The sequence below is a fragment of the Ipomoea nil genome, unplaced genomic scaffold (assembly GCF_001879475.1).
Source record: "Ipomoea nil cultivar Tokyo-kokei standard unplaced genomic scaffold, Asagao_1.1 scaffold0755, whole genome shotgun sequence".
Lineage (NCBI taxonomy): Eukaryota > Viridiplantae > Streptophyta > Magnoliopsida > Solanales > Convolvulaceae > Ipomoea > Ipomoea nil.
The window spans coordinates 84,768-99,036 of record NW_017617183.1 but is presented as its reverse complement, the minus strand read 5'-3'; positions in this window follow the sequence as shown (position 1 = coordinate 99,036).

Genomic DNA, 14,269 nt, shown 5'->3' with positions numbered 1-14,269 from the left:
CAAGGTGGGATAATTTCCAGCGGGTAGCCGGTGGGTGGGGGGCCACCCGCCGGCTGCCCGCCGGACTTTACTGTTCCGGGCAGCGGGTCGCCGCCTTCCCGGCCGTGGGTAGGTGGCGGGTCCCCTACCCCCACCTACCCCCCACTGACTCTTATCACACAATACGCCCCGGGAACCATTGCGGAACCCGAAACCATGCTTAGACACTTTATAACGTAATTAATGACAACACGTAGACAATTGACGGATCAAATACGAGAAACGAACGGCACATAACCTATCATGCTTTTCTAAACATAATCAACACCCAACATGCGATTTCCCCACCCCACAATCCAAGAATCATAACATACGATACAACCTAGGGTTCTAATCACTTTTATGTCAATAAGAATACGATTCGCCTTCTAATTGCAAGATTCGGTAAGGATAACACATAAGCATCAAGAACGTCACACAATTATCAAGAACAACACATAATTATCAAGAATTCCATATAATCATCAAGAACACCATAATTATCAAGAATCTCCCAATATCAAGATTATCAAGATCCCTCATGGGATCATCACATCAAACATTAATAATCATCATCATATTTCGCCAATCACAATAATATGGGGGAAACCCTAAGGGGGAATCATAGCTATGAAAATAGGTTTTGTTGAGACATGGGTTACCTCTTAGCCTTAATTAATTCCTTGGCTATGAAGGATCTTTCTTTAAGCTTTCTTGATTTCTTGATTTCTCCTAAGGGGATTCTTGGAACTCTTTGGGTGGTGAGAGATTATTGTGGTGGGGATTCTAGGTGCCTCCTAAGTTCCCTATTTATATATTTAAGACTCCTAGTTAGGGCCTGAATGGTATGTGTTTACTAATTCTATTCCTTATAGGGCTAGGGTTTGTTTTAGGGATAATGGTCCACGGTCCATAGTGGACCATATTAATTAAAGAGGATCCTAATCATAATCTGAATAGTAAAAAGCCTACTTCCATTATTCCTAACAGGCTTAAGACTCTTATTCGGGCAAGGGTCCACGGTTCATGGTGGACCTTACTAATTAATTAAAGGTGAACCTAACATAATTAAATCATATTTAATTATTATTAACGGGATTAATTAAATAATTAATCCAGGATTGAAGGCCATAACACGGGGTGTTACATATAGTGCTCCTGCCAGACTTCTGTACTGCGTAGGATCCTCATATAAATCTACACTGAAGGGGATAGATTTCGAAACAGAGATAGGAATAGAAAATGCTTTACATTCTGCAATTCTAGGACATTTTAAAATATCATTCATATATCTCTGTTGCGAAAGTAAAATTCATCATCACATTTAATTGTCTCAATCCCAAGAAAGAAATCAGGTTCTCTAAGATCTCTAATTTTAAATGCAATAGATAATTATGTTATCAAACGAGTCACAAGATCTTGATTACTCCCCATCACAAGTATATCATCAACATAGACCAAGAGATACACATAAGTAGAGTCATGTGAGAAGTAAAATAGAGACACGTCCATTTTTTATGCTTGAAACCCAACAGAAAGTACAAACGTATGTAGATGATTAAACTAAGCTCAAAGAGCCTATTTTAAGCCATACAAAGAACGTTTAAGTAAGCAGACATTGTAACACCCCAGATTTTCAAGATATTTAAAACTTATAAAATAAAGGTGAAATCCCATTAAATCCCAAAACATAATTCAAGAGTGCGGGGTTCTATGCCGCACCTGAGCTAGAGAACTCAGGTGCACAGGCTAACTAACTAATATCCTCAAACAGTATCAATACTAGATCATGGCACGCAGGCCGAAAGGGAAAAACTATCTATGATACGCCCAAGCTTTTAGCGCGCTCCAGTGATCTACTTGTCTGTGCCTGAAAGCCAAATATGTCTGTTCAGCGAGAGATGCTGGTAACCCACTCCAACGTGTTGAAATACAATACAAATATATATATATATATATATATATATATATATATATATATATATATATATATATATTTATATATATATATATATATATATATAGATATACGAAAACCGTTTTTGAACATGAAGATATATCCTACGAACTCTAGCTTTTAAAATAGGGATAGACTCAACAGATAGAGCTAAGCACAGACAGCAGTTATACCCAGCATATACAGTTTACAACAGGCAAGACAGATAAGATAAGCACAATAAATAATCATAACCCATCATGTACAATCCCCGGTACAAATCCCATAGTCTTATCCCCAATTTACTCACAACAACAACTCATCCATACTTCATCACATAGCACACTTTGTTGGCGCCACAGGACCAATCGCATGCCCATACATGAGGGTCAGCGCATATAGCTCTGACACGGCCCCGCAGCACCCTGCCCCGTCTCACAGCACGGAGGGGTCGATCGCAACCGACCGATGAGCCGCAGCTCTATATAATATTTATATACCTGACCAGTCTTTACCAGCCTGGTTAACAGTTGGGATGGTTCTCAACCCATTCAACTGCCCGTATAGTGGACCTTTGTCCTATATAATATTTATATACCTGACCGGTCTCTACCAGCCTGGTTAACAGTTGGGATGGTTCTCAACCCATTCAACTGCCCGTATAGTGGATCTTAGTCCTATATAATATTTATATACCTGACCGGTCTCTACCAGCCTGGTTAACAGCAGGTATGGTTCTCAGCCCACCCGACTGCCCGTATAGCCCGATTGATCTCAACCAAGTCGGGGTAACATGCACACATAACATATAGCAAGCATATGCAACCCACATTAACACATTGGGAAGGGGGGAGAAAACATATAAGAAAACCTATGCGCGATCCTTCACATACTAAGAATAGTCCTAAGGGATTCATACTTCTTTCACCTAGGTCAACGGGATACCAATTCAACTAGCATGCAATATACAAGACTCATATGACCTACGAACGGTACCCGAAAATCAAACTAGACATAGGCACGATAGACGGAGTCCGTTGGGACACCACGGGGGTCGGGGAAACATCAAACGGGGAAGCCGAAATCCCAAATTGGGGTCCATACCAGCGGGTAGCTGGTGGGTGAGGGATCACCCGCCGACGGTAGCAAATTCGGGCAGCGGGTGCCCGGCGGGCAGCTGCCCGCCCGCCGGCTACCCACTGCCGGCGTCGCCCAAGAAGGCCGCGGGTAGGTGGCGGGTCCCCTACCCCCACCTACCCCCCACTGACTCTTTCATCACAAAAACGCCCCGGGAACCTTTGTGGAACCCGAAACCATGCTTAGACACTTTCAAACGCAATTGATAACACACGTAGACAATTAACGGATCAAAGATCGAGAAACATATGGCACATAACCTATCATGCTTTCCTAAACATAATAAACACCCAATCATGTGAATTCCCACCCAATATACCAAGAATAATTCCATACGATACAACCTAGGGTTCTAATCATTTTTATAAATCCACAAGGACACAATTCATCCTCTAACATCAAGATTCGGTATGAATATCACATAAACATCAAGAATATCCTACAATCATCAAGAACATCATATAATCATCAAGAACACCATAATTATCAAGAACCTTTCATCATCAAGATCACCCATGGAATCATCCCATCAATCATCAATAATAATATCACAAATCATCAATACACAATAATATGGGGAAATCCTAAGAGGGGAATCATAGCTATGAAAATAGGTTTTGTTGAGACATGGGTTACCTCTTAGCCTTAATTAATTCCTTGGCTACGAAGGGTCTTTCTTTAAGCTTTCTTGCTTTCTTGATTTTTTCTAAGGGAATTCTTGGAGCTCTTTGGGGTGGTGGGACGTTATTGTGGTGGGGGGTTTCTAGGTGCCTCTTAAGTCCCCTATTTATATATTTAGGAGTCCTAATTAGGAACTAATATTATAGGCTTGCTAATTCTATTCCTTTTGGGACTAAGGGTTGGGTTTAGGGATAAGGGCCCATGGACTATGGTGGGTCTTTCCTAATTAATTATTGTGATTTAATTCCTTCCTTTGGGTAATTGGCTAAATGATTTAATTGATTTTAGGGATCGTAACACGGGGTGTTACACTCTCCCCCCCTTACGAGGGGCTTCGTCCCCGAAGCCCGGTGTGTTAATCCACTCTTTCACCCCTAGGCATTCCGTATCTTGGCCTCCCGGTTAGGAATGTGGCCCTCACGTTTTGCCTCAGTTGGGGTAGACTGGATTTCTGGTGGCGCTGTGATAGAAGGGTTTTAGGTCTACCTCGGTCTCCTGCTCCTGAGCTGGATACCCCGCGAGTGCCCAAGGTGGCCTCGATTGCTGCCACCATGTGATCTAGCGCGCGTGTCGTATGGATCAAGGATGAGAACCCTTCCTCCATGATTTGGCTTTGTCGGTTGAGTTGTGCGAGTATGCGCTCATTGATCGAGCTCTCGTTTTGCTCCGTGGGATTCCCTCTTGATCGTGGGTGTAACGGCGGTCCGGGCTCGTCGTCCTCCTCCTGGTCCTCATTTTCCCCTGGGACCCCACAATCTTGCATTGCCCGCTTGAGTTTCTTGTTGGAGATGTCTAATTGGTCGACCAATTCTCTTCGTTCCTCCTCGGGTTTTTGGCAAATTTCCTCGATGGTGAGGTAGTGTCCCCCTTCGGCGTAGTAGATGTCGTTGCGGCGGAGATTCTTGGCGTTAAAGATCATGCCGTTTGCGGTTTTAACCTCGGTGTGGCTTAGGTCCACCCCCTTTTTCTCCAAGATCCAACTTAGGATCATCCCGTAGGGTAGGCTAAGTCGGTTGCTTGATTTGCAAAACTCCATGTGTTTTAGCATGAGGGCCGGCAGGTTGAACTTGATTTTGTGTTTCAAGAAGTAGGCAAAGGTGCACTCTAAACTCCCCACGTCCTTGCTCTTATTGTTCGTGGGCAAGAGGCTATCGGTTATAATCATAACCAATATCTTTTGTTCCGCTGATAGCCACTTCTTATTTGGTCGTGTGGCCGCGGTGAATCCGTCTTCTCTCCCGAGTAGGTACCCGAGATAGTCTTTGTACCCCGTGTTTTGGGTATCGATCCACCCCTTTCGGTCATAGCTTGACACACCCGTGGTGGTCAATTTCAAAAGCTTGGCCAAACGGCCTTCGGAAAGTATGATTTCCTTGCCGCGGACCTTGGTGGTGATTTCTAGCTTATCGCCCCGTTTGATGGCTACAAGATGTTGATAGAATTCTTTCACCAATTCGGGGTACGTATCCCCCTTGATGGTGAGATATGTATCTAAAAGCCCTTGGTGTCTAAGCATATCAACCAATTCCGGAGAAAATTGGTCGGGTTCAAGGGCTTTACCTCCGATCACGGTGTAATCGGTGTTGCTCCACTCCGGGGTGCGGGTTTCGAGGGGCTTTTTCGGCATTGTGGAGCTTCTCTTGGTGGAAAATTATCCGGCGAACTTTCCGGTGGTTTTCCGGTGAGTCGGCGGCGGCACGTTTTCCGGCGAGGTTCCCGGTGACGCGGTGTTTGCGAGGGAGACGGCGGCTAGGCGGGTTCCGGCGCAGGGCGACGAGGGAGCGATGGCGGGGTGGCGACGTTGGGCAGTGGTGGCAGTGGGTTGCAGCTGGGAGTAGCGCGGGTGATGGTGGGGCGGTCGACTTAGGCGGCGGCGCGGTGGCGTGGGCGGACGGATGGTGTTCGGCTGCGCGTGGTCTGGTGGTTGGCGGTGGTGATTCGTGGGGGCGGTCGGACGAGCGGGAGAGAAAGGAAGAGAAGAGGGAGAGAGAGAGGGTGTGGAAGAAGAAGAAGAAGGGTTTTTGATTTGGGGATTTTTGTGGGTTTAGGGACTTGTAGGGCTTTAAGAAGAAAGTGTTCCCTTGTGGTTTCAAGAAACACCCCTAGCCTAATGGTTAAGACCTTGTTCTTGTAAGTGGGAGGTTAAGAGTTCAATTCTCATTGGTAACACTAGGCTCTTTGATGATGGGGCCCTTGTTTTTTCCTTATTTCGGCTTTTAGTGGTGAGGTTTGGCTAGTTTGTATAGTTTTAGTTCTATCCCCCCCGTAGATAGGACCGAATTTCGAACTAATTTTTTATTTATAATATTTCCAAGTAATTAAGCTAAGTAAGTAGTTCTACTACGAAGGTGATTACAATGAAATTGCCGACTTATCCTAGACAGAATTCGTTTTCTTGGCTTTCTCCCACGGGGTCTGCGTGGTCCTCGTCTTCTGGGGTTGGGTTTCCTTCCTCTAGATTGTTCTCGTTCCCGAGGTCGTCTTGAGTGCGGCTCATGACGAATATTTTCCCAGGAGCGCCGTAGTTTCCTTGATGAGAGGTGCCCCCATGTTGTCCCATGGTGGTAGTGCGCGGTTTCTGGGGTTGGGCGCAATGGAAGGCCTTGTGTCCTTCTTCTCCGCAGTTGAAGCACCGCAAGGGATTGCCCATGCAATCTTTGCCTCTATGGTTCTTGTTGCATTTTGGACAAGGAAAGCTCCTGGTGTTAGCGTCGTTGTTCCCCAGGGGTGGCCTTTGGTTGGTCAGGTTACTCGGTCTTGTATTGGTGTCGTTTCTTGCTCTCTTTACTGGTGGTGCCCCTCCTCCGGGGTTCCTCTTTCGTATCTGCTCTTGGACCCAGCGTTGGAGTAGTTGGATTCGGTAGAAGTTAGCGGCACTGGAGTAGGCCTCGTTGAGAGTCCGAGGTCTGCTTACCACTAGTGCCTTTCGGGCTTCAAAGTTGAGGCCCGATACGAATCTTTCTATTTTGGTCACCTCGGTGGGGACTAGTTCTGGTGCGATGCGTGCTAGTTCAAGGAATCGTTTGTGGTATTCCATGACGGTAGTTGCCCCTTGTTTCAGATGGAGAAACTCCTCGTACATGGATGCCCTCACGTGTGTTGGATAGAATCGCTCTCGTAGTTGCGTTTTGAGCTGTTCCTAGTTGAACCCCGGTTCTTGTTGATAAGTGGGACCCTCGTGGATCCACCAGAGATCGGCCTCGTGTCCGAAGTAGAACGAGGCTATCTCCACGCGGCATTCTTCTGGGCATTCCACTAACCCGAAAATTTTGTCAAGGGTTCGGATCCATTCCTCCAGGATTACGGGATCCTCTTCTCCTGAGAACGTGGGTGGTCGCTGGTTAGAGACTTGTCGGGCGAAGTCTGCGTTTGCGCTTGACGGAGGTGGTGGGGGCCTGTCGTTGCGGAGAGCCACGTCGCTTAGTGCTTGGGCGACTTGTGTTAGTTGTTGTAGCGTTTGGGTTAGGGGGTCGTGCGCGGCCGGTTCTAGAGTCCTTGATTGTCTTCTGTTGGGTGCCATGTTGTCGTCTTCCTGGGTCAATGTTCATAAGAACGTTAAATTGGGGCTTGATGTCCCTTTTTGTGATAACGGGGGAAAGTTTTCTTCAGGTAAGGGAGTTTATGTGTAGGTTTCACAGTCTCACCGCATGTCCTAAGATTCCTGAATCCTATGTTCCTAAATACTAAGAGTTCGAGCATGTTGTCCTAAAGTCTGGTCTTAAGAGTCTTGTCCTAGGGTCAACTTAGGCTCAGATACCAACTGTAACACCCCAGATTTTCAAGATATTTAAAACTTATAAAATAAATGTGAAATCTCATTAAATCCCAAAACATAATTCAAGAGTGCGGGGTGCTATGCCACACCTGAGCTAGAGAACTCAGGTGCACAGACTAACTAACTAATATCCTCAAACGGTATCAATACTAGATCATGGCACGCAGGCCGAAAGGGAAAAACTATCTAAGCTACGCCCAAGCTTCTAGCGCGCTCCAGTGATCTACTTGTCTGTGCCTGAAAGCCAAATATGTCTGTTCAGCGAGAGATGCTGGTAACCCACTACAATGTGTTGAAATACAATACAAATAGATATATATATATATATATATATATATATATATATATATATATATATATATATATATATATATATGTATATATATACGAAAACCGTTTTTGAACATGAAGATATATCCTACAAACTCTAGCTTTTAAAACAGGGATAGACTCAACAGATAGAGCTAAGCACAGACAGCAGTTATACACAGCATATACAGTTTACAACAGGCAAGACAGATAAGATAAGCACAATAAATAATCATAACCCAACATGTACAATCCCCGGTACAAATCCCATAGTCTTATCCCCAATTTACTCACAACAACAACTCATCCATACTTCATCACATAGCACACTTTGTTGGCGCCACAGGACCAATCGCATGCCCATACATGAGGGTCAGCGCATATAGCTCTGACACGGCCCCGCAGCACCCTGCCCCGTCTCACAGCACGGAGGGGTCGATCGCAACCGACCGATGAGCCGCAGCTCTATATAATATTTATATACCTGACCGGTCTTTACCAGCCTGGTTAACAGTTGGGATGGTTCTCAACCCATTCAACTGCCCGTATAGTGGACCTTTGTCCTATATAATATTTATATACCTGACCGGTCTCTACCAGCCTGGTTAACAGTTGGGATGGTTCTCAACCCATTCAACTGCCCGCATAGTGGTTCTTAGTCCTATATAATATTTATATACCTGACCGGTCTCTACCAACCTGGTTAACAGCCGGTATGGTTCTCAGCCCACCCGACTGCCCGTATAGCCCGATTGATCTCAACCAAGTCGGGGTAACATGCACACATAACATATAGCAAGCACATGCAACCCACATTAACACATTGGGAAGGGGGAGAAAATGTATAACAAAACCTATGCGCGATCCTTCACATACTAAGAATAGTCCTAAGGGATTCATACTTCTTTCACCTAGGTCAACGGGATACCAATTCAACTAGCATGCAATATACAAGACTCATACGACCTACGAACGGTACCCGAAAATCAAACTAGACATAGGCACGATAGACGGAGTCCGTTGGGACACCACGGGGGTCGGGGAAACATCAAACGGGGAAGCCGAAATCCCAAATTGGGGTCCATACCAGCGGGTAGCCGGTGGGTGAGGGATCACCCGCCGGCTGCCCGCCGGCGGTAGCAAATTCGGGCAGCGGGTGCCCGGCGGGCAGCGGGTGCCCGGCGGGCAGCTGCCCGCTGCCGGCGTCGCCCAAGAAGGCCGCGGGTAGGTGGCGGGTCCCCTACCCCCACCTACCCCCCACTGACTCTTTCATCACAAAAACACCCCGGGAACCTTTGTGGAACCCGAAACCATGCTTAGACACTTTCAAACGCAATTGATAACACACGTAGACAATTAACGGATCAAAGATCGAGAAACATATGGCACATAACCTATCATGCTTTTCTAAACATAATAAACACCCAATCATGCGAATTCCCACACAATATACCAAGAATAATTCCATACGATACAACCTAGGGTTCTAATCATTTTTAAATCCACAAGGACACAATTCATCCTCTAACATCAAGATTCGGTATGAATATCACATAAACATCAAGAATATCCTACAGTCATCAAGAACATCATATAATCATCAAGAACACCATAATTATCAAGAACCTTTCATCATCAAGATCACCCATGGAATCATCCCATCAATCATCAATAATAATATCACAAATCATCAATACACAATAATATGGGGAAATCCTAAGAGGGGAATCATAGCTATGAAAATAGGTTTTGTTGAGACATGGGTTACCTCTTAGCCTTAATTAATTCCTTGGCTACGAAGGGTCTTTCTTTAAGCTTTCTTGCTTTCTTGATTTCTTTTAAGGGAATTCTTGGAGCTCTTTGGGGTGGTGGGACGTTATTGTGGTGGGGGGTTTCTAGGTGCCTCTTAAGTCCCCTATTTATATATTTAGGAGTCCTAATTAGGAACTAATAGTATAGGCTTGCTAATTCTATTCCTTTTGGGACTAAGGATTGGGTTTAGGGATAAGGGCCCATGGACTATGGTGGGCCTTTCCGAATTAATTATTGTGATTTAATTCCTTCCTTTGGGTAATTGGCTAAATGATTTAATTGATTTTAGGGATCGTAACACGGGGTGTTACAGACATGATTGGGATACTGAGCATCAATATAACAAGGTGATTTTTTCATATACACACTTTCAAACAAATTTCCATTTAGAAAAAGCATTGTGGACATCAAGCTGCCTAATAACCTAACCAGAAGATAAAGCCAAGGAAAGAAGGAACCTGACAGTAGCGGGTTTTACCACTGGACTGAATGTGATAGGAATATTTTTGTAATAAAGTTTTGATGAGCCAAATGTACTTTAGATCCCCTTAGAATTTAGGTCTTTAGTACAAGCATCATAATTCAGAATGTCAAAGTGAGTACGCAAAGGAAAGTCTACCACATGAAGAACAAAATTAATTTGGAGAATTAATTTTGGTCCTACAAGTATTCATCTGGAATAGAAGTACTAAACAATGGCGTTACAAAGGATGATTGGATGAGCCTAACGGCGAAATGGTAGAAGTCATTACATATAACGATCACACTTGAGATTGACCCCCCCCCCCCCCAAGGACTTATTTTTTTATAAGCCGCACAATGTTTCAGGAAGAAGCACAATGCCTCAAAAAGAAGCACAACATCTCAAGTCAAACAAGCACAATGTGTGTAATTTTGCATTTCCTCATTTTTAATCAAATTAACTGGATTATCCAACTGATGAAATGGACTAACTGATTCAATGATGATGTCAGTCAGTAAGGCAGATTATTGAGATGTTTATAGAAAGAGATAACGACACAAAGTACGTTTGGGGGACGATCACATAAGCGTTCAATCCACTAAATCATAATCCAATGTACAAAGGTAGAGAAACAACAATCTCACCCGAGTATCCCACACAAGGTACATACCCAGTCTACACAGGTTTAGTGGATGGTTGAAGATGGAGAGCCATGCATACAGAAGTCCAGTGAAATCCCTTCACTTGGAGAGCCAACTCTGATGCAGTCCACTTCAATAACGCTCTTCTCGGTTGTTCCCACAACAGTGTGATCGTAGCGTCCTTTCGTTTAAGCAACAATAATTCTTCTCAAGTTCTTCATCATAATCACCATGAACATGTTGTATTGAGAAGAGGCATGATAATCAAAGATCTGATCTCATAAGACTGTATTGGAGTGTTTTTTCCTTCTTGAAAGCGTAACCCTAATTCTTGTCGAATAAAAGTACTTATAGTTCCATAGTACGAACACTCTCCATAGATATCTTTGATTGTAGATGGTAGGACAATATTTGAAAAATGTAATCATAAAGATTCGGTCCATACCTTTCCAAAATAGATACGCTGATCTTCTTTCCAAATCTGTCTTCTTTAAACCGCGTACAGACTTTAAGGAAACAGCTTCCTAATTCAGATCTTTAGTGTCAGTCCCTCTGTTGTTGTATCTGATTGATCAGTCCTCTGTAAGAAAAAACCGACACTAAGTTAATCCTATCTTAGTTTGCCATAATAATATTGCCAATTATAAGTTGGGGGTTTTTTGAGCAATTAAAACACTAACAAACTCCCCCTTTGGCTATTATTTGGCAAAACAACTCGACTACGTATAGAGACAAAAATTGAAAGAACTCAGATAGGCTAGCATAAAAACCAAACCAAATATCTGATTACAAAGCATAGCGGAAATAAAGCAACATACAAGTCATGTTGGATCAAAACATCAGTCATAAACATTCTTCAACCAAAAGAAGTGGTGCCATCACAATCAACGCCCAGCCAGGGCCAGAAGGTACACAAAAACACATAAAACTCAAACTCCCCCTGAGTTCATACTCCCCCTTTTTGCCAATGATAGCCAAAGCATGGTCAAGCATTGGAGGGAGTCTCACTGTCAGACTTCGCAGGTTCAGCAGCAGCAGATTCAGACAAGCTTAAACGAAGAAGAACAGTGGCCAATTCAGTACGAGCCCCTGTCAGATGCCTTGCAATTATGCCATGGACAGTCTCAAGCTCAGAGACCCTTGCCTTCAACTGAATAGAGAGTTGGAGATCCCTTGCATGCGGCGAATCATCAGCCACTGTATCAGCTTCAGAATTGGAGGGAGCAATCACCGGTGTAACATCACAAATATGGTCTCCAGTCAAAAGACGACGGTCAACCGTATAGAGCAGAGTCGAACTTATCACCTCACTTGGCATTGGCTCAAGGCCCTAAGTTGTTAGTACTCCAAAGATCAGATTAGGGAAGGGTAGCCTTACCTTCTGTTCACGTGGATGGATCAAGGTGAGGATATGATTATAAATCCAAGCCCCCAAATCAAACGCCATTTTTGTTCCAATTCGAAACAAGAGACCTGCCAATTGCTTGCCCATGGTATGGAAATGAGCTGATGGAAGCCAGTTGTGAAGCGCAAGACGATGCAATATGACATATTTTGAGGTGAGCTGAGAGCTAGGTATATAATCCTTGTCACCAGAAGGCCATGTATCAGTCTGTCTACCGGTTAGGGTCTTGGCCACTGAATCCCAGTCAGTGATTGCTTCTTCGTGCACCGCTGACAAGCCATAGTATTCATTAATCATGTCAGGGCCAAAGACGTACCATTTACCTCGAATGAAGATATGCATTGGCTGTGGCCCAGTCAGATTGTCTATGTCTTCATTGAGATTACAATAGAATTCATACATGAGGAGCTTCGAATACGGACAAATAGAGGAGACAGTCTTCAGCAAGCCCACTTCACTCAGCAGTGGCCGGATGTCGCAAACTGAATTCATCTGGTTTTCATCAACAGACCGTTGAACAATGAGATCTCTCCTGACCATGGTGAACCATTTACCTTGAGCAGTGGATGTAACAAACTGAGGCTTGTAAATAGATGTGTCAGAACTTTCAACAGGTTGAACCTCAGGAGTGATTGAATTGGAGGATTAGCTTGAACACTTGTTGAATCCGTAGTGTCTTGAACACTTGTTGAATTGGAGGATTAGCTTCAAGTTCGATAGACTCACTGGACTTTCTTCTCTTCTCAGGCTGATTTACAACAGCATTGTCATCACCCGTCTCAACAACAACCTTCACAGGAACATTCTTTCGTTTTGATCTTCTCGTCTCCTTGGATTGGGAATGAATAGGAGACACAGAGTGACTGGAATCAGGAACATGGGCAGAAGAACTTCCAAGAAGATTTGTGACTTCTCTAATTATGAATGTGGTGGAATCAGGACGAGCAGTAGCCTCAATAGTTGGGGGCTTAGGTGCATGAGCTTGTGTGCCATAGACTTCAACAAGGATCTTTTCATCTTCACTCGAGGACTCAGAAGGATGAATCACACGGTATGGTTCTGGAATGGAGGCAGCAGGTAAACCAGCAAAATGCCTGACATGTTCAAGACTTTCAGCCAAAGATGAGGAGGTGTAGACTGGGACTCCGTCTATTCTTTCAGATGCATGGGTGCTTGAGTGTTTAACAGACTCAACTTCAACAGGCAAACCAGAGAGATTATCAGAGGGACAGATTTCATGTGGGACATCAGTAATCGCAGAAGGAGGCAGAGCAACATGATCAGACGAGTAAACAACCAAACTTAGATTGTTGGTCTCCTCAGAGGGTTTATGTTTCGTATCAGAGACAACATCAACAACTTCCTTCAAAGGCTCAGGCTTTGTAGAGGGAATGCAAGGGGGGTCAATAGACACAGAGGATTTCACAGATAATAACTCATTTACATTATCAGACACAGTAGGCATAGCAGACGGAATATCAGCAGATACAAAATCATCAGGCTTATCAGGAGAAATTTCAATAGGAGAATCAGAAGAATTTGACCCGTTACGGAGAATCTACATTCGGTGTCTGGCTTCATTCTCAGCAGCCTGTAGGTATAGGGGTTGTGCAATTGCTCTACGACGCGAGATCTCTTCTCATTCAAGAGCCCTTTGTGCAAAATATTGGAGAAACGCTCCGGCCCGATTTCCATCTGAGGGCTCTGGGATAAATGCTGGAGAAATCTCATCACTAGCTTCGGAGGCCAGCAACAGGAGCTCACTAGTGTCATCTGTAGACCAGTCGGCGTAGAACTCTGGAAAATCCGACATTACTGTGACCATAATCTCGTCACGAAGAAGGGGATCAAGCTTCAACTTCTTCTTCATAGCTAACTAGAGCAAGGTTTTGACATGCTTGGTGGCTGTCTCTTGTGAGTGAACCTTTCTCCCAAGCTTGATGATAATGTTACGAACAGCATCCGCCATTGATATGAAAAGTAGGAAGGCGGAGAAAGAAACCCTAGGTAGAAAAATAGAGAGAAATCAATCGGTGGGAGAAGATATTTTTTGAACTTCTTCGTTCTCCCAAGCCTGACCTGATACTCAAAT